The following is a 13,342-nucleotide window of genomic DNA, read 5'->3' as shown; positions in this document are numbered from 1 at the left end:
TGGGGTCACGTATCAGGGAACAAAGGCGGACAGCATGTTGAGTGTGCAGAGTAACATACTAATCTGGGACTTGGGGTCAAACAGGTAGCATAGTTGACACCCATTAGGGCCTGTGTGACATTCTGCGTTGCCTAGAGAGTGATGACGGTAACTGACCTGGAAGTGATGCCCTTTTGATTAGGGTATCAAGACCTCACCGATGATAATTTCCGTACATGCGGCACATACGCTGTGCACACTCCTCTCCACGCTCACATAGATCCGTGCCATACCCACATTGTACATGCGCGACTCGCGCTCCATTCACATCATACACTCATCATGTGACCCCTGACTCCTCCCCTCCTGTGATGACCTCATCACAGATCCTGTGTGCACAGAACAGCCATATATGTGGTGTGCGGCTCTGCAGGTGGAGGTAGGTGCTGGAGATTCCCCATTACTGGGCGCAGGGGACAGGAACCCCCTCAGTGCTGACACAAAGTGGGTGTATCTGTGTTCCTCCATTTGTACATGTGCAACTCTGCTCCGTACTCACTCTGTACACATGCCGAACATGTGTAGCTCTTGGTACACACGCGGCTTCTCTCCGTACACGTTGCACACACGCGACCTGATCAGTATAGGAGGATTTCTCCCTCAATGTGCAGTGTTGTCTCCTACATCACAGGCAGAATGTACTGGAATAAATCCACCTCTATATATGGGGGCATTTCTAGGTCCTTGAATTCTGAGGGGAAATAAAAAATCTCAAATTTTTTTTCTTCCTGCCAAATTACTAAAAATGAAGGGGAAGCAATTAGGCTGGTGTCACACTTGCGAGTGCAATGCGAGAAACTCGCATCAATGCCGCCGGCGGTTCGGAACAGAGCGTTCAGTTGCATAGAAATACATGCAGCCGCACAGGCCGGTCCCGAGTGCCGGTGAGAGACTCGCGCTGCACTTGCAAGTGTGACCCTGGCCTTACAATATCGACATTTTTATTGCTCTTTTAAAAAATGAAAAACATCACAAAAAAGCAAATAACAGGCAGGTTTAGTGTCCCTGTAATTGTAACGAACTGCACAACACAGCGATCAGTAAATTGTATGATTTTTTTTTTTTCTTTCTTTCAATAAAGACATAAAAATGTCTTAAATATGAAACTCTGAAGTTGTGTTCACACGTAGCATGAATGCTGAGTTCTTTTCTCCAGGTGTCCGCACCAATCTGTTCAATAACAATAATTCTGATTATTGTTTTTTTTTTCTAATGCCCCCCCCTACATTTTATCCATTCTTGGTGAAGACTTGAAGCAGTGTTTTTAAAATTACTGAAATTATTTGATTTTTCAGTTAAAAATGCAACTATGATTTTTTTTCAGGCTCAACATCAAAGCCTATAGGAAAAAGCAACGAACCGCCAGAGGGCAGAGTATTCATGAAATCACATCCACTTTGCTTGGGCATTTATGCCGTGATGTAAATGCTGCCTAATTTTTTTTTTTTTGACTTTTTTTTTTTTTAACAAAAACTCTGCTATTCTTAACTGTTAACTGAAAAAAATTAACTGGAGTATAAGTTGGTATGAATGAAAAATATAGGAACATGTTCACACAGGTCATTAAACAGACAAAACTTAAAGGGACACTGTCACCTGAATTTGGAGGGAACAATCTTTAGACCTAGGGGCGGCATGTTCTACGGAGGACAGAGAATGAACTTCAATCCAATATTGCAGCCAGCATGCAGCCGGCGGGTAAGGAAAGGGTGCATCAAACACCCGAAAACCCCGCCCCTAGGTCTAAAGATTGTTCCCTCCAAATTCAGGTGACAGTGTCCCTTTAAGACAGAAACAAACCTACATGTATCCTGCTGTAAGTAAAAAGCAATAGTGCATATATATAACACAGGACACTTAGTTAGCACAGTTTTTGATCACACTGGGTGCAGGTAAGGGTGCGGCCTCCCTTTTTTTGAGCTGGACATTACTTTTATATAGCTTCCCATTTGCTGTGTCCATATTCTGGCCCCCACCCTGCTCAGGCCTTCACATTGACATCACTTTGACACATAGTAAGGTTTTAATATTAGAGGTTAGGACCATTTTAATTTGGGTACACCTTGACTGGTAGCTTTTATGCTTTTTTTGATCAATAACGGTGTTTACGGAGTGCCCTATGTTATTTATATGCACTTTTGCTGTTACTTATTTGCTTGCTGCACAGTAACGGTGTTTACTAAGGACCCTATGTTATTTATATGCACCATTGCTGTTACTTATTTACTTGCTGCACAGTAACGGTGTTTACTAAGGACCCTATGTTATTTATATGCACCATTGCTGTTACTTATTTACTTGCTGCACAGTAACGGTGTTTACTAAGGACCCTATGTTATTTATATGCACCATTGCTGTTACTTATTTACTTGCTGCACGGTAACTGTTTTTACTAAGCACCCCATGTTATTTATATGCACTATTGCTGTTCCTTATTTACTTGCTGCATGGTAATGATGTTTACTAAGGACCCTATGTTATTTATATGTACTATTGCTGTTATTTACTTGCTGCACGGTAACAGTGTTTACTAAGGACCCTATGTTATTTATATGCACTATTGCTGTTACTTATTTACTTGCTGCATGGTAACTGTTTTTACTAAGCACCCCATGTTATTTATATGCACTATTGCTGTTACTTTGTTGCTGTATGGTATATGTTCGTTTTTTTGTTTTTTTTTCTATTTTGGGGTTTGTGTGTTTAACTCTTTAAGCAAAGTGGATGTGATTTCATGACTGTTGTGCATCTAAAGAAGCTTCTGAACTGTGCGGCTTTGGTGCTTTTTGCTCTCTATAGGATTGTATGTAGAGTCTGAAAAAAGCACGTGTAAAAAGAGTAGTTTCTTTTTTTTTTTAAGGTGCTAAATTTAAAGCTTTGTTTTTGCAATATTAAATACTCTACTTAAAATTTGCCAAACATGCATCAAATAAGGGAGGAAGCAAATGACAAAATGCAAAAACCAGAGAAGAGTGTTGTTGCGTAGTTTAGCGTGGACAGCTGCAGAAAACGTACAGTGAAAAAAAAAATCCACGTTATATACGCAAAGTGTGAACATGAACTTAGTCACAAAAGAGTGAGCTCTCATTTAGTGAAGAAATGCTATGACTCATGCTTTTTATATGATGTTTTAAAATAGATGTTGGTACGAATTAATTTTGTGGCATTTAGCACCGACTTGTTGTTGTTCATATCCTGTAGGAAAAAATAAGAGGAAAATGGCAGAAAAAACATCATGCTCAGAAGAAGGCCGGGGTCACACTTGCGATGTGATAAACTCGCATCAATACCCGGCACTGCTGCCAGCACTCGGGACCAGAGCATTCAGCCGCACACTGTGGTCCCGAGAGCCGGTGGCAGTGTCGTGTATTGAGGCAAGAGACTTGCGCGAGTCTCTCACATTGCTCTCGCAAGTGTGACCCTGGCCTAAATTTAAAAAAACAACATTACAAAGTTGCCAAAAGACTTATCAATAGTATTTAATATCTACGGACAATAAATTGTCTTTTGTCTCCCCACCACCAAAAAAAGATAAAAGTTCTGATTCCTTTGACTGACAGGTTTCCCCCAAATACACACATACCTACATAGCGAGAGACCTGTCAGTCATCTGGGACTTGGGGTTTGGGTAACATTAATCTAATGACATATTGCTGTTAAATATGTCTGTGTTTCATTAAAAATCAGACGTGAGATTGTTTTTAAGCTCTATTACAATAATAGATTGCAGCACAGGGAAGATGAGAAACATTCATATAGGCGAGTGGTGGTGATGTAGTCCATGAACGACTGTGGGCAAAAGTGTATAGAAAAGTTGAGCTGATAATGAAGTGTTGTCCTCCTTTGATAGTAAGGAAAGACTAGAAGCAATGGGATGAAACTGATTGGGAGGAGACACAGATTAGATATTAGAAACAACTTTTCGACAGGGTGATCTATGAGTTGAACAGGCTGCCACGATAGGTGGTGAGTAGTGATGAGCGAATATACTCGTTACTCGAGATTTCTCGAGCATGCTCGGGGGTCCTCTGAGTATTTTTTAGTGCTTGGAGATTTAGTTTTTCTTGCCGCAGATGAATGATTTACATCTTTTAGCCAGCTTGATTACATGTGGGGATTCCCTAGCAACCAGGCAACCCCCACATGTACTTATGCTAGCTAACAGATGTAAATCATTCAGCTGCGGCGATGAAAACTAATTCTCCGAGCACTAAAAATACTCAGAGGACACCCGAGCGTGCTCGAGAAATCTCGAGTAACGAGTAGATTCACTCATCACTAGTGGTGAGTTCTCCTTCTATGGAAGTCTTCAAGCAGAGGCTGGACAGACATCTGTCTGGGGTGATTTAGTGAATCCTGCTTTGAGCTTATGATTCTATGATAGTAGTTAATAGCTGATGACTCAGACATGTTGGAAGATGAATTTTTGAACAGCTTATTCTGCTGCAGACTCTGAGGAAGAAACTACTGGTATTAAAATGTTTTATTAGTAGATGGCTGTGAAGAAAAACACAGAAAATAATTTAAAAAAGTAATACTGTACTGATCCCATGACTCCCATTACAACGCTGCTTGGCTCCCGTTCTAGTCTACAGATGAATGTGTGATCCCAGCAGAAATTCAGTGGCTGAAGCAGCGACCAACAGGCAGTGATTATCATGAACATGTTTTGTATGTAAGCTATCCCAATCATGTTCCAGTCCTTACGAGAAAATAGAATACAACATCTTAATGTTATACCTCACAGTGGCATATGTAAAGGGGGCTGGTGAAATATATCCAAAGGCACAGCATCAGATGGGTGCGCTTAGGTTGCCTAATGCGGCGGTTCTAGGTGCTGCTAAGGCACATCTAATAGATGTGCCTTTTCTGGGCGGCTGCGGGCTGCTATTTTCAGTATGGTGGAGTCAATATCATTGGCCCCTTACCAGCCCCCAGCTGTCAGCTTTAGCAAGGCTGGTTGTGAAAAATAGTTTTTTTAACTTATTTAAAAAAAAATATTTAACCCCTTCACCCCCGGAGCTTTTTTCGTTTTCGTTTTTCGCTCCCCTCCTTCCCAAAACCATAACTTTTTTATTTTTCCGTCAATATGGCCATGTGAGGGCTTATTTTTTGCTGGACGAGTTGTACTTTTGAACAATACCATTCTTTTACACGGCATGGTAAAACCAAAACACGAAAAAAATTCCAAGTGCGATGAAATTGCAAAAAAAGTGCAATCTCACACTTGTTTTTTATTTGGCTTTTTTGCTAGGTTCACCAAATGCTAAAACTAGCCTGCCATTATGATTCTCCAGGTCATTGCAAGTTCATAGACACCAAACATGTCTAGGTTCTCTTTTATCTAAGTGGTAAAAAAAACTTCCAATATTTAAAAAAAATAAAAATAAAAAAAAAAATTGCACCATTTTCCGATACCCGTAGCGTCTCCAATTTTCGCGATCTGGGGTCAGATGAGGGCTTACTTTTTTTGTGTGCCGAGCTGGCGTTTTTAATGATACCATTTTGGTGCAGATATGTTCTTTTGATCGCCCGTTATTGCATTTTAATGCAATGATGCGGCGACCAAAAAATGTAGTTTTGGCATTTTGTTTTTTTCTCTCGCTACGCCATTTAGTGATCAGGTTAATCCTTTGTTTTTATTGATAGATCGGGCAGTTCTGAACGCGGCGATACCAAATATGTGTAGGTTTGATTTTTTTTTTTTGTTTATTTTGATTGGGGCGAAAGGGGGGTGATTTGAACTTTTATATATTTTTTTTATATTTTTAAACACTTTTTTTTTTTTACATTTTTTGGCATGCTTCAATAGCCTCCATAGGAGGCTAGAAGCATGCACAACTCGATCGCCTCTGCTACATAGAGGTGAAGTACAGATCACCTCTATGTAACAGAAATGCAGGGTTGCTTTGAACGCCGACCACAGGGTGGGCGCTCAAAGCAATCGGCCATTAACAACCATAGAGGTCTCAAGGAGACCTCTGGTTGTTATGGCAATGCACCAATGACCCCCGATCATGTGACGGGGGTCAGCGGTGCGAGTACTGGGAGCGCTAGTTAAATGCCGCTGTCAGCGCTTAACAGCAGCATTTAACTAGTTAATGGGCGCGGGCGGATTGCGATTCCACATGTGCAAAACAGCTGACATGTCGCGGCTTTGAGGTGGGCTCACCGCCGGAGCCCACCTCAAAGTGGGGGTTCTGCCAGCTGACTTACTATTCCGTCAGCTGGCAGAAAGGAGTTAATTAAAAAACAGCATACGGACCCCTCTATTCTTGATAACCAGCCTTGCTGAAGCTGAGAGTTGCAGCCTCCAGCTGTGAGTTTTGCCTGGATGGTTAAAAAAAATAAACATGGGAACCCACGCCTTTTTTTTTTTTTTTTCATTTATTTATAGCGCAGGTGGTGGGTGATGAATACTCCCATCAGCCACTCCTGATGTCACTGTTATTAGTGGTAGCAGGGGTAGGCTGATGGGAGTAATAGTCCCATCAGTTGCCGCCTGCTGTCATTGTTGTCATTGTTCGCGTTGATCACCGGCAGAGCAGGGGAGAATGATGAGAGCCATCTACAGCACCCGGCGCCAGGGAACAGCTTGCTGTACTGCTTCTTCCCTGGCACCCGTCCGTGTGGTACTGATACGGCACATGGGCAGCACATGGTCGCCGCACGTGTGCCGCAAGTATTACACACACGGACACTGACATCTCCGGTACCAGTTTTTCTGTTACCGGAAAAATCAGGATGTGTGAAACCAGCCCAAGGCGGTGTCAGGTCAGAGACTAGACGTTCTTCCTCTGGTAGAATTGATTAGCCTAGGTGCCAAAAACTTGTCAAAGACCAGGGAATACGTGCATGTCACTTGAGTATCTGGTTGCTCTGATGTGTTCGGCACTCGAAGAGCATTGGCTTGTGCTTGGATTTGAAGCTCAAATCCCAATCTGCATGTTTGGTGCCTGTTACACAGCCAATAAGCATGCAGGGATTGCCAGCCAGTCACAGCTCAAGGACAGTTCTGATTGGAGGGAAATAGCAGATATCCTGGCCTGTGTTTGGACAGTAAAACTAATCAGAGTCCTCTATTGTTGATACTGGGGCCAATGCTGAACCATTATGCCAAGTCGTTCTATGGGCTAATCTTTGCTATTTGTATCAGATACATTCTGAATTTAGCCTAGGGAAGGACATTTGCAGGAGCATGTATAGGGGCAGAATGCAGCGTCTAGACAGGTTTCAGGGGTTTGCAGTGTTTTGCTAAGAGTATAGCTGCTGCATGTGACCACATTGTTTTTTTTTGGGGGGGGGGATGTTTCGGGGGTGAAAAAATTTAATTGATTATATTGTCATTCATGAAGTATTACATGCTTTCTGTTGAATTTCATTAGTCATCCATATTGTGTAACGTGCTTAGTTGGTGACAAGATGCCAAAGATAGCAGAATTTCGCAAAACTCCCTAGGGAGCATCTGGTGGAATATCTGAGCCAGACCAAGTCGGCGCGACAGCGGAGGTGGCAAGAACCTGTGGTACGGAACCCTCCACTTATCTGGAACTACCAAAGCCCTGACTCAAGCCACAACCTTCACCGCTGAGGTTCTTGTGGACTGCAGAAGAGAGAGCCAGGATCCAGCATTTAGTGAACGGACTGTAGGGCTTGGGCTGGTTGGAAGAAAGGATGAGTTTATCCATGACTAGGGCTGGAGAAACAGTTATATGAAAAAGTTTGGGCACCCCTATTAATCTTAAGCTTAATGTTTTATAAAAATTGTTTTTTTTGCAACAGCTATTTCAGTTTCATATATCTAATAACTGTTGGACACAGTAATGTTTCTGCCTTGAGATGAGGTTTATTGTACTAACAGAAAATGTGCAATCTGCATTCAAACAAAATTTGACAGGTGCATAAGTATGGGCACCTGTTACGATCCCGCCCGCTGCGCCGCATTTATCTCATACTTACCTCACTGCAGCATCCCGGCGCGTCCCTGCCTCCTTCCGGTCCTCTCTTCATGCGCGCTCTGCTCCCGCTCCTCCCCGGGTACGCGCGCGCTCCTGTGTCCTCGGCGCAAGCGCATATTGAAACCTGGTCCGTGCCCTCTGCGCCTCCCCTCTGCTCCCTGACCCGGAAGGTATGCCTAGACCTTCCTTATCAGGCCGCCTCTTCCTATCGGCGGTGCCTGATTGTCATTTGTTCTCTTCAAGTGCTTCTGGCCCTCCGGTGTATCTCCCTGCCTGGTTGCTCACCGTTCTCCACCGTACTTAATCTAGTTTCTCTCCTTTTCCTCTTGCAGTGTCCTGTGTTCCTGGGTTTCCAGCCTTCAGTCCTCCTGTGCCTTCCTTCCTGTCTACGTTCCTGTTTTCCCAGCCTGCCTACCAGTTTGTCTTCCTGCTCGTTCCAGTCTCCAGCTTGTCCTCTGTGTGACCTCCTCCGGTCCTCCCTCTCGTGGTTAGTCCTCTTGTTCTCCTCCTCCGTTTACCTACTTCCTCCGGTTCTCCTTCTGCCCGTCCTTTCCCTTCTACCAGCTTCCGTGGCGATAGTCTCCCTCGGGCCTGCCCCTAACGCTCCCTGTATAGGGGGTGGTATACTTGGTCAGCTCGCCCGTGGGGGGTTCGTCGTCACGGTCCAGTGGGTCCACTCCTTAGTCCTCGTCTAGTCCTCACAGTACAATCAGGCCATGGACCCCGCTGGTACTCCTTTTTCTGCACAGAAAGAACTTGGGGTTCTTCGTGAAAATCAGAATAGGATCATGGCCTTTTTAAAGACCATGGAGTCCCGCTTGTCCGCTTTGCAGCCCTCCGATCCTGGGAGCGCGTCCCAAATGGCGAGTCTCCAGCAGGAGCTCGTTCAGCAACGCGACACCCAGGGTCATATTCTCAATTATATTGCTTCACTGGATAATCGACTACTTTCCATGCAGTCGACACCTGCTCCCGTCCCTCATCCTTCCCCTCGCCTGGCCAAACCTCCACGTTATAGTGGGGATCCTAAATTGTGCCGGGGTTTTTTAAACCAGTGCCAAATACACTTTGAGCTCTTGCCGCTACTCTACCCCACGGATCGGGCTAAGGTGGCTTTTGTCGTGTCTCACTTGGAGGGAGAGGCTTTGGCCTGGATTAATCCACTTTGGGAGCGGGATGATCCCCTGGTCTCTCATCTCGCTAATTTTTTGGAGACTTTCCGCAAGGTCTTCGATGAACCTGGACGCCTGGCCTCCACTACCGAGTCCCTCTTTAGTCTCCGCCAAGGTTCTCTTTCTGTCGGCCAGTACGCCATTCAGTTTCGTACTCTGTCATCAGAGTTAGGCTGGAATAATGAGGCCTTGGTGGGAGCCTTTTGGCGAGGTTTGTCGTCCCGAATTAAGGACGAGCTGGCAGGCCGAGACACTCCTACTACCTTGGAGGATCTCATATCCTTGGCTACCCGCATCGACCTTCGTTTCCAGGAACGGCTCCGCGAAACTACCAGAGAAAGAAGGCCTTCTCGCCCATCTTCGATTTCTTTCAGCTCCTCATCTCGTTTGCCTTCCTCTCCTCCGGTGCCGTCTCCCGAACCCATGCAGGTGGACTGTCTTCTCCCAGCCGAACTACGCCGCAAGGAGAGAATTGCCCAAGGTCTTTGTTTTTACTGCGGCAGTTCGTCCCACCTTCTGCGTTCCTGTCCTGTGAGACCGGGAAACGCCTCCGCCTAGGCCAGGTAAGAGAGGTCTCCCTAGGTGTTTCTGAACCCTCTCTTCCTTTAACTCTTTCCGTTTTAGTTTCTCTTGGTTCTACCCGTTCCTCTGAAGTGGCTTATATTGATTCCGGTGCTGCAGGAAACTTTATTCAGTTAGAGGCGGTCAAGAGACTTCTCATCCCTGTCAAATCTTTGGAGACTCCCCGGTACTTAGCTTCGGTCGATGGCAGGCCCTTGCTGGAGACCGTGACCCTCATCACCCATGAAGTGGAGTTACAGATCGGAGCCCTACATCGGGAGAAAATTGCCTTCTACGTGTTGCCCTCACTATCCCATACATTCTTATTGGGGCTTCCTTGGCTTAGGACTCATGAACCAGTCCTGGATTGGCGATCAGGGGACGTTCTTCGCTGGGGTCACGCCTGTCATTCCAGGTGCCTTCTTTCCGTGCAACCTGTTAGGACTCTCCAGTCTAATCGGGCACCTATTGGTTTACCTTCTGCCTACTGGTCCTTCTCAGATGTCTTCGACAAGAAAGAGGCTGAGGTCTTGCCTCCACATCGTCCGTTTGATTGCCCGATCGACCTAATACCAGGAACAACTCCACCCAGGGGACGAATTTATCCTTTGAATCCTCTTGAGTCTCAAGCTATGACTGAGTATGTCCAGGAAAATCTTGCCAGAGGCTTTATCCGGAAGTCGTCCTCACCCGCAGGCGCGGGCTTCTTTTTCGTCAAGAAGAAGGACGGCTCTCTTCGTCCCTGCATCGATTACCGGGGCCTTAACAATATCACCGTTAAGAACAAATACCCCCTTCCTCTTATTCCGGAACTCTTTGACCGTCTTCGAGGAGCACGCATTTTCACTAAATTAGACCTTCGAGGGGCCTACAATTTGGTCCGCATTCGTTCAGGCGACGAATGGAAGACCGCCTTTAACACCAGAGACGGACACTACGAGTATTTAGTCATGCCCTTTGGTCTGTGCAATGCTCCTGCTGTGTTCCAGGAATTTGTGAACGAGATCTTCCGGGATCTTCTGTACACCTGCGTGGTAATTTACTTGGACGATATTCTGATTTTTTCTTCTGATTTGGTCACCCACAGAAAGCATGTTCGTCTGGTACTACTACGTTTGAGAGAGAATCACCTTTATGCCAAACTGGAGAAGTGCGCCTTTGAACAGCCCTCTCTTCCCTTCTTGGGTTACATTATCTCTGATTCAGGTCTTCGCATGGATCCGGAGAAGGTGTCTGCCGTACTCAATTGGCCACAACCTAATGGTGTCAAGGCCATCCAGCGATTCCTTGGTTTCGCAAATTACTATCGCCAATTCATCCCTCATTTCTCTTCTTTGTCTGGTCCTATCACCGCTCTGATTCGAAAGGGTTCCAATCCTCACATCTGGTCGTCTGAAGCCTTAGATGCCTTCTCGTCTCTGAAACAAGCCTTTGCCTCTGCTCCAGTACTACATCGCCCTGAGATGAACAAACCTTTTGTTCTAGAGGTTGATGCATCTGCCGCTGGAGCCGGAGCCGTACTCTCTCAAAGATCCCCCTCCGGAAAGCTGGTCCCTTGCGGTTTTTTCTCCAAGACTTTCTCTTCTTCTGAACGAAACTATTCTATCGGCGACAGGGAGCTCTTAGCCATCAAGTTGGCTTTTGAGGAGTGGAGGTACCTTTTGGAGGGAGCTGTTCATCCATTTAAAGTCTTCACGGATCACAAGAACCTGGCATACCTTTGCTCTGCTCAGAGACTTAATCCCCGGCAAGCTAGATGGTCTTTGTTTTTTGCCCGTTTTGATTTTGAGTTGCATTTTTGCCCAGGTAACAAGAATTTCAAGGCCGACGCTTTGTCCAGGTCCTTTTTGTCTTCTGATTCCGAGGAGGAGCCCTCCCTTATCTTGGATCCATCTAAGGTCATCATGGTGGCTCCTGTTACCTTTTCTTCTTTACCGCCCGGTAAGACTTTTGTTCCTGTGTGCAACAGAAAACGAGTTCTTCGGTGGGGTCATGCTTCCAAGCTGGCGGGCCATGTCGGCTTCAAGAAGACACTCTCCCTCGTGTCCCGCTTTTATTGGTGGCCGACACTTCTGCAGGATATCCGAAGCTTCATTGTTTCCTGTCCTTCGTGTGCGAAGAATAAATCTCCAAGGCATTTACCCTCTGGTCTGCTTCATCCGCTTCCTGTTCCTTCCGCTCCTTGGCAACACATTGCAATGGATTTTATCACCGACCTACCTCGATCCTCCGGTTGCACCGTCATCCTTGTCATCGTAGACAGATTCTCCAAGATGGCTCACTTCATATCTCTCCCGGGATTACCGTCTGCACCTGAATTGGCGAGAGTTTTTATTCGTCATATTTTTCGCATTCACGGCCTTCCCCAGCATATTGTTTCCGACACAGGGGTACAGTTCACCTCCCGTTTTTGGAGGTCTCTCTGCAAGTCCATGGACATCTCACTTGATTTTTCTTCTGCCTACCATCCACAGACCAATGGACAAGTAGAACGTACCAATCAGACTCTGGTGTCTTATCTTCGTCACTTTTCTAATTCTCATCAGAATGACTGGGCAGATTTGCTTCCTTGGGCAGAATTTACTTACAACAATCATACCAGTGAATCTACTTCCAAGTCTCCTTTTTTCATCGTCTACGGGCAGCATCCTGGTGTTCCACTTCCGGTTCCCCCAGTTTCAGGTGTCCCAGCGGCCGATCTTTTGTCCGGGGAGTTCTCTAGGATTTGGCAGGAGACCAGGACGGCTCTTGAACTGGCCTGCGCCAGAATGAAGAAGCATGCGGACAAAAGACGCTTGGATTCTCTCCTCTTTCAGCCTGGTGATAAAGTGTGGTTGATAAAGTGTGGTTATCTTCCAAGTTTGTTCGCTTAAAGATTCCTTCACACAAGCTGGGTCCCCGCTATATTGGTCCCTTTGAGGTCTTGTCTCGTATCAATAATGTCTCTTATAAGTTAAAGCTTCCTGCTTCCCTCCGCATCCCCAATTCTTTCCATGTTTCCCTCCTGAAGCCTGTGGTCCTCAATCAGTTCCATTCCACATTCCATCATTCTTCTCAACCGAGTTTTTGTAATGATGTCTTTGAGGTTAAAGATATTCTTGCTATGAAAAAGGTTCGTGGGAGGTCCTTCTTTCTGGTGGATTGGAAGGGTTTTGGGCCCGAGGAGAGATCTTGGGAGCCTCGGGAGAACATTCAGGCTCCTCAAATTTTGGCTAAGTTCCTCTCGACTCTTAGGAGGGAGGGGCTTAAGGAGGGGGGTACTGTTACGATCCCGCCCGCTGCGCCGCATTTATCTCATACTTACCTCACTGCAGCATCCCGGCGCGTCCCTGCCTCCTTCCGGTCCTCTCTTCATGCGCGCTCTGCTCCCGCTCCTCCCCGGGTACGCGCGCGCTCCTGTGTCCTCGGCGCAAGCGCATATTGAAACCTGGTCCGTGCCCTCTGCGCCTCCCCTCTGCTCCCTGACCCGGAAGGTATGCCTAGACCTTCCTTATCAGGCCGCCTCTTCCTATCGGCGGTGCCTGATTGTCATTTGTTCTCTTCAAGTGCTTCTGGCCCTCCGGTGTATCTCCCTGCCTGGTTGCTCACCGTTCTCCACCGTACTTAATCTGG

At 46.0% G+C, this 13,342-nt stretch overlaps 1 protein-coding gene across 3 annotated transcripts in view; it reads left to right on the top strand.

Moving 5' to 3' along the window:
• Nucleotides 1–379: 379 nt before the first annotated feature.
• Nucleotides 380–13,342, top strand: part of LOC143767401 (uncharacterized) — a 57,192-nt gene continuing 44,229 nt past the window's right edge. For 2 of the 3 annotated variants that reach the window (XM_077255715.1, XM_077255716.1), the window contains exon 1: nt 380–418. The gene's annotated coding sequence lies outside the window, so the exon portion shown is untranslated. Of the gene's footprint in view, nt 484–13,342 lie in introns of all 3 variants that reach the window. The other variant, XM_077255713.1, reaches the window with a different exon arrangement.

The sequence above is a fragment of the Ranitomeya variabilis genome, chromosome 4 (genome assembly GCF_051348905.1).
Source record: "Ranitomeya variabilis isolate aRanVar5 chromosome 4, aRanVar5.hap1, whole genome shotgun sequence".
NCBI classification, from domain to species: Eukaryota; Metazoa; Chordata; class Amphibia; order Anura; family Dendrobatidae; genus Ranitomeya; species Ranitomeya variabilis.
The sequence above is the reverse complement of the archived record's forward strand: the minus strand, read 5'-3'. Positions and strand labels throughout refer to the sequence as shown.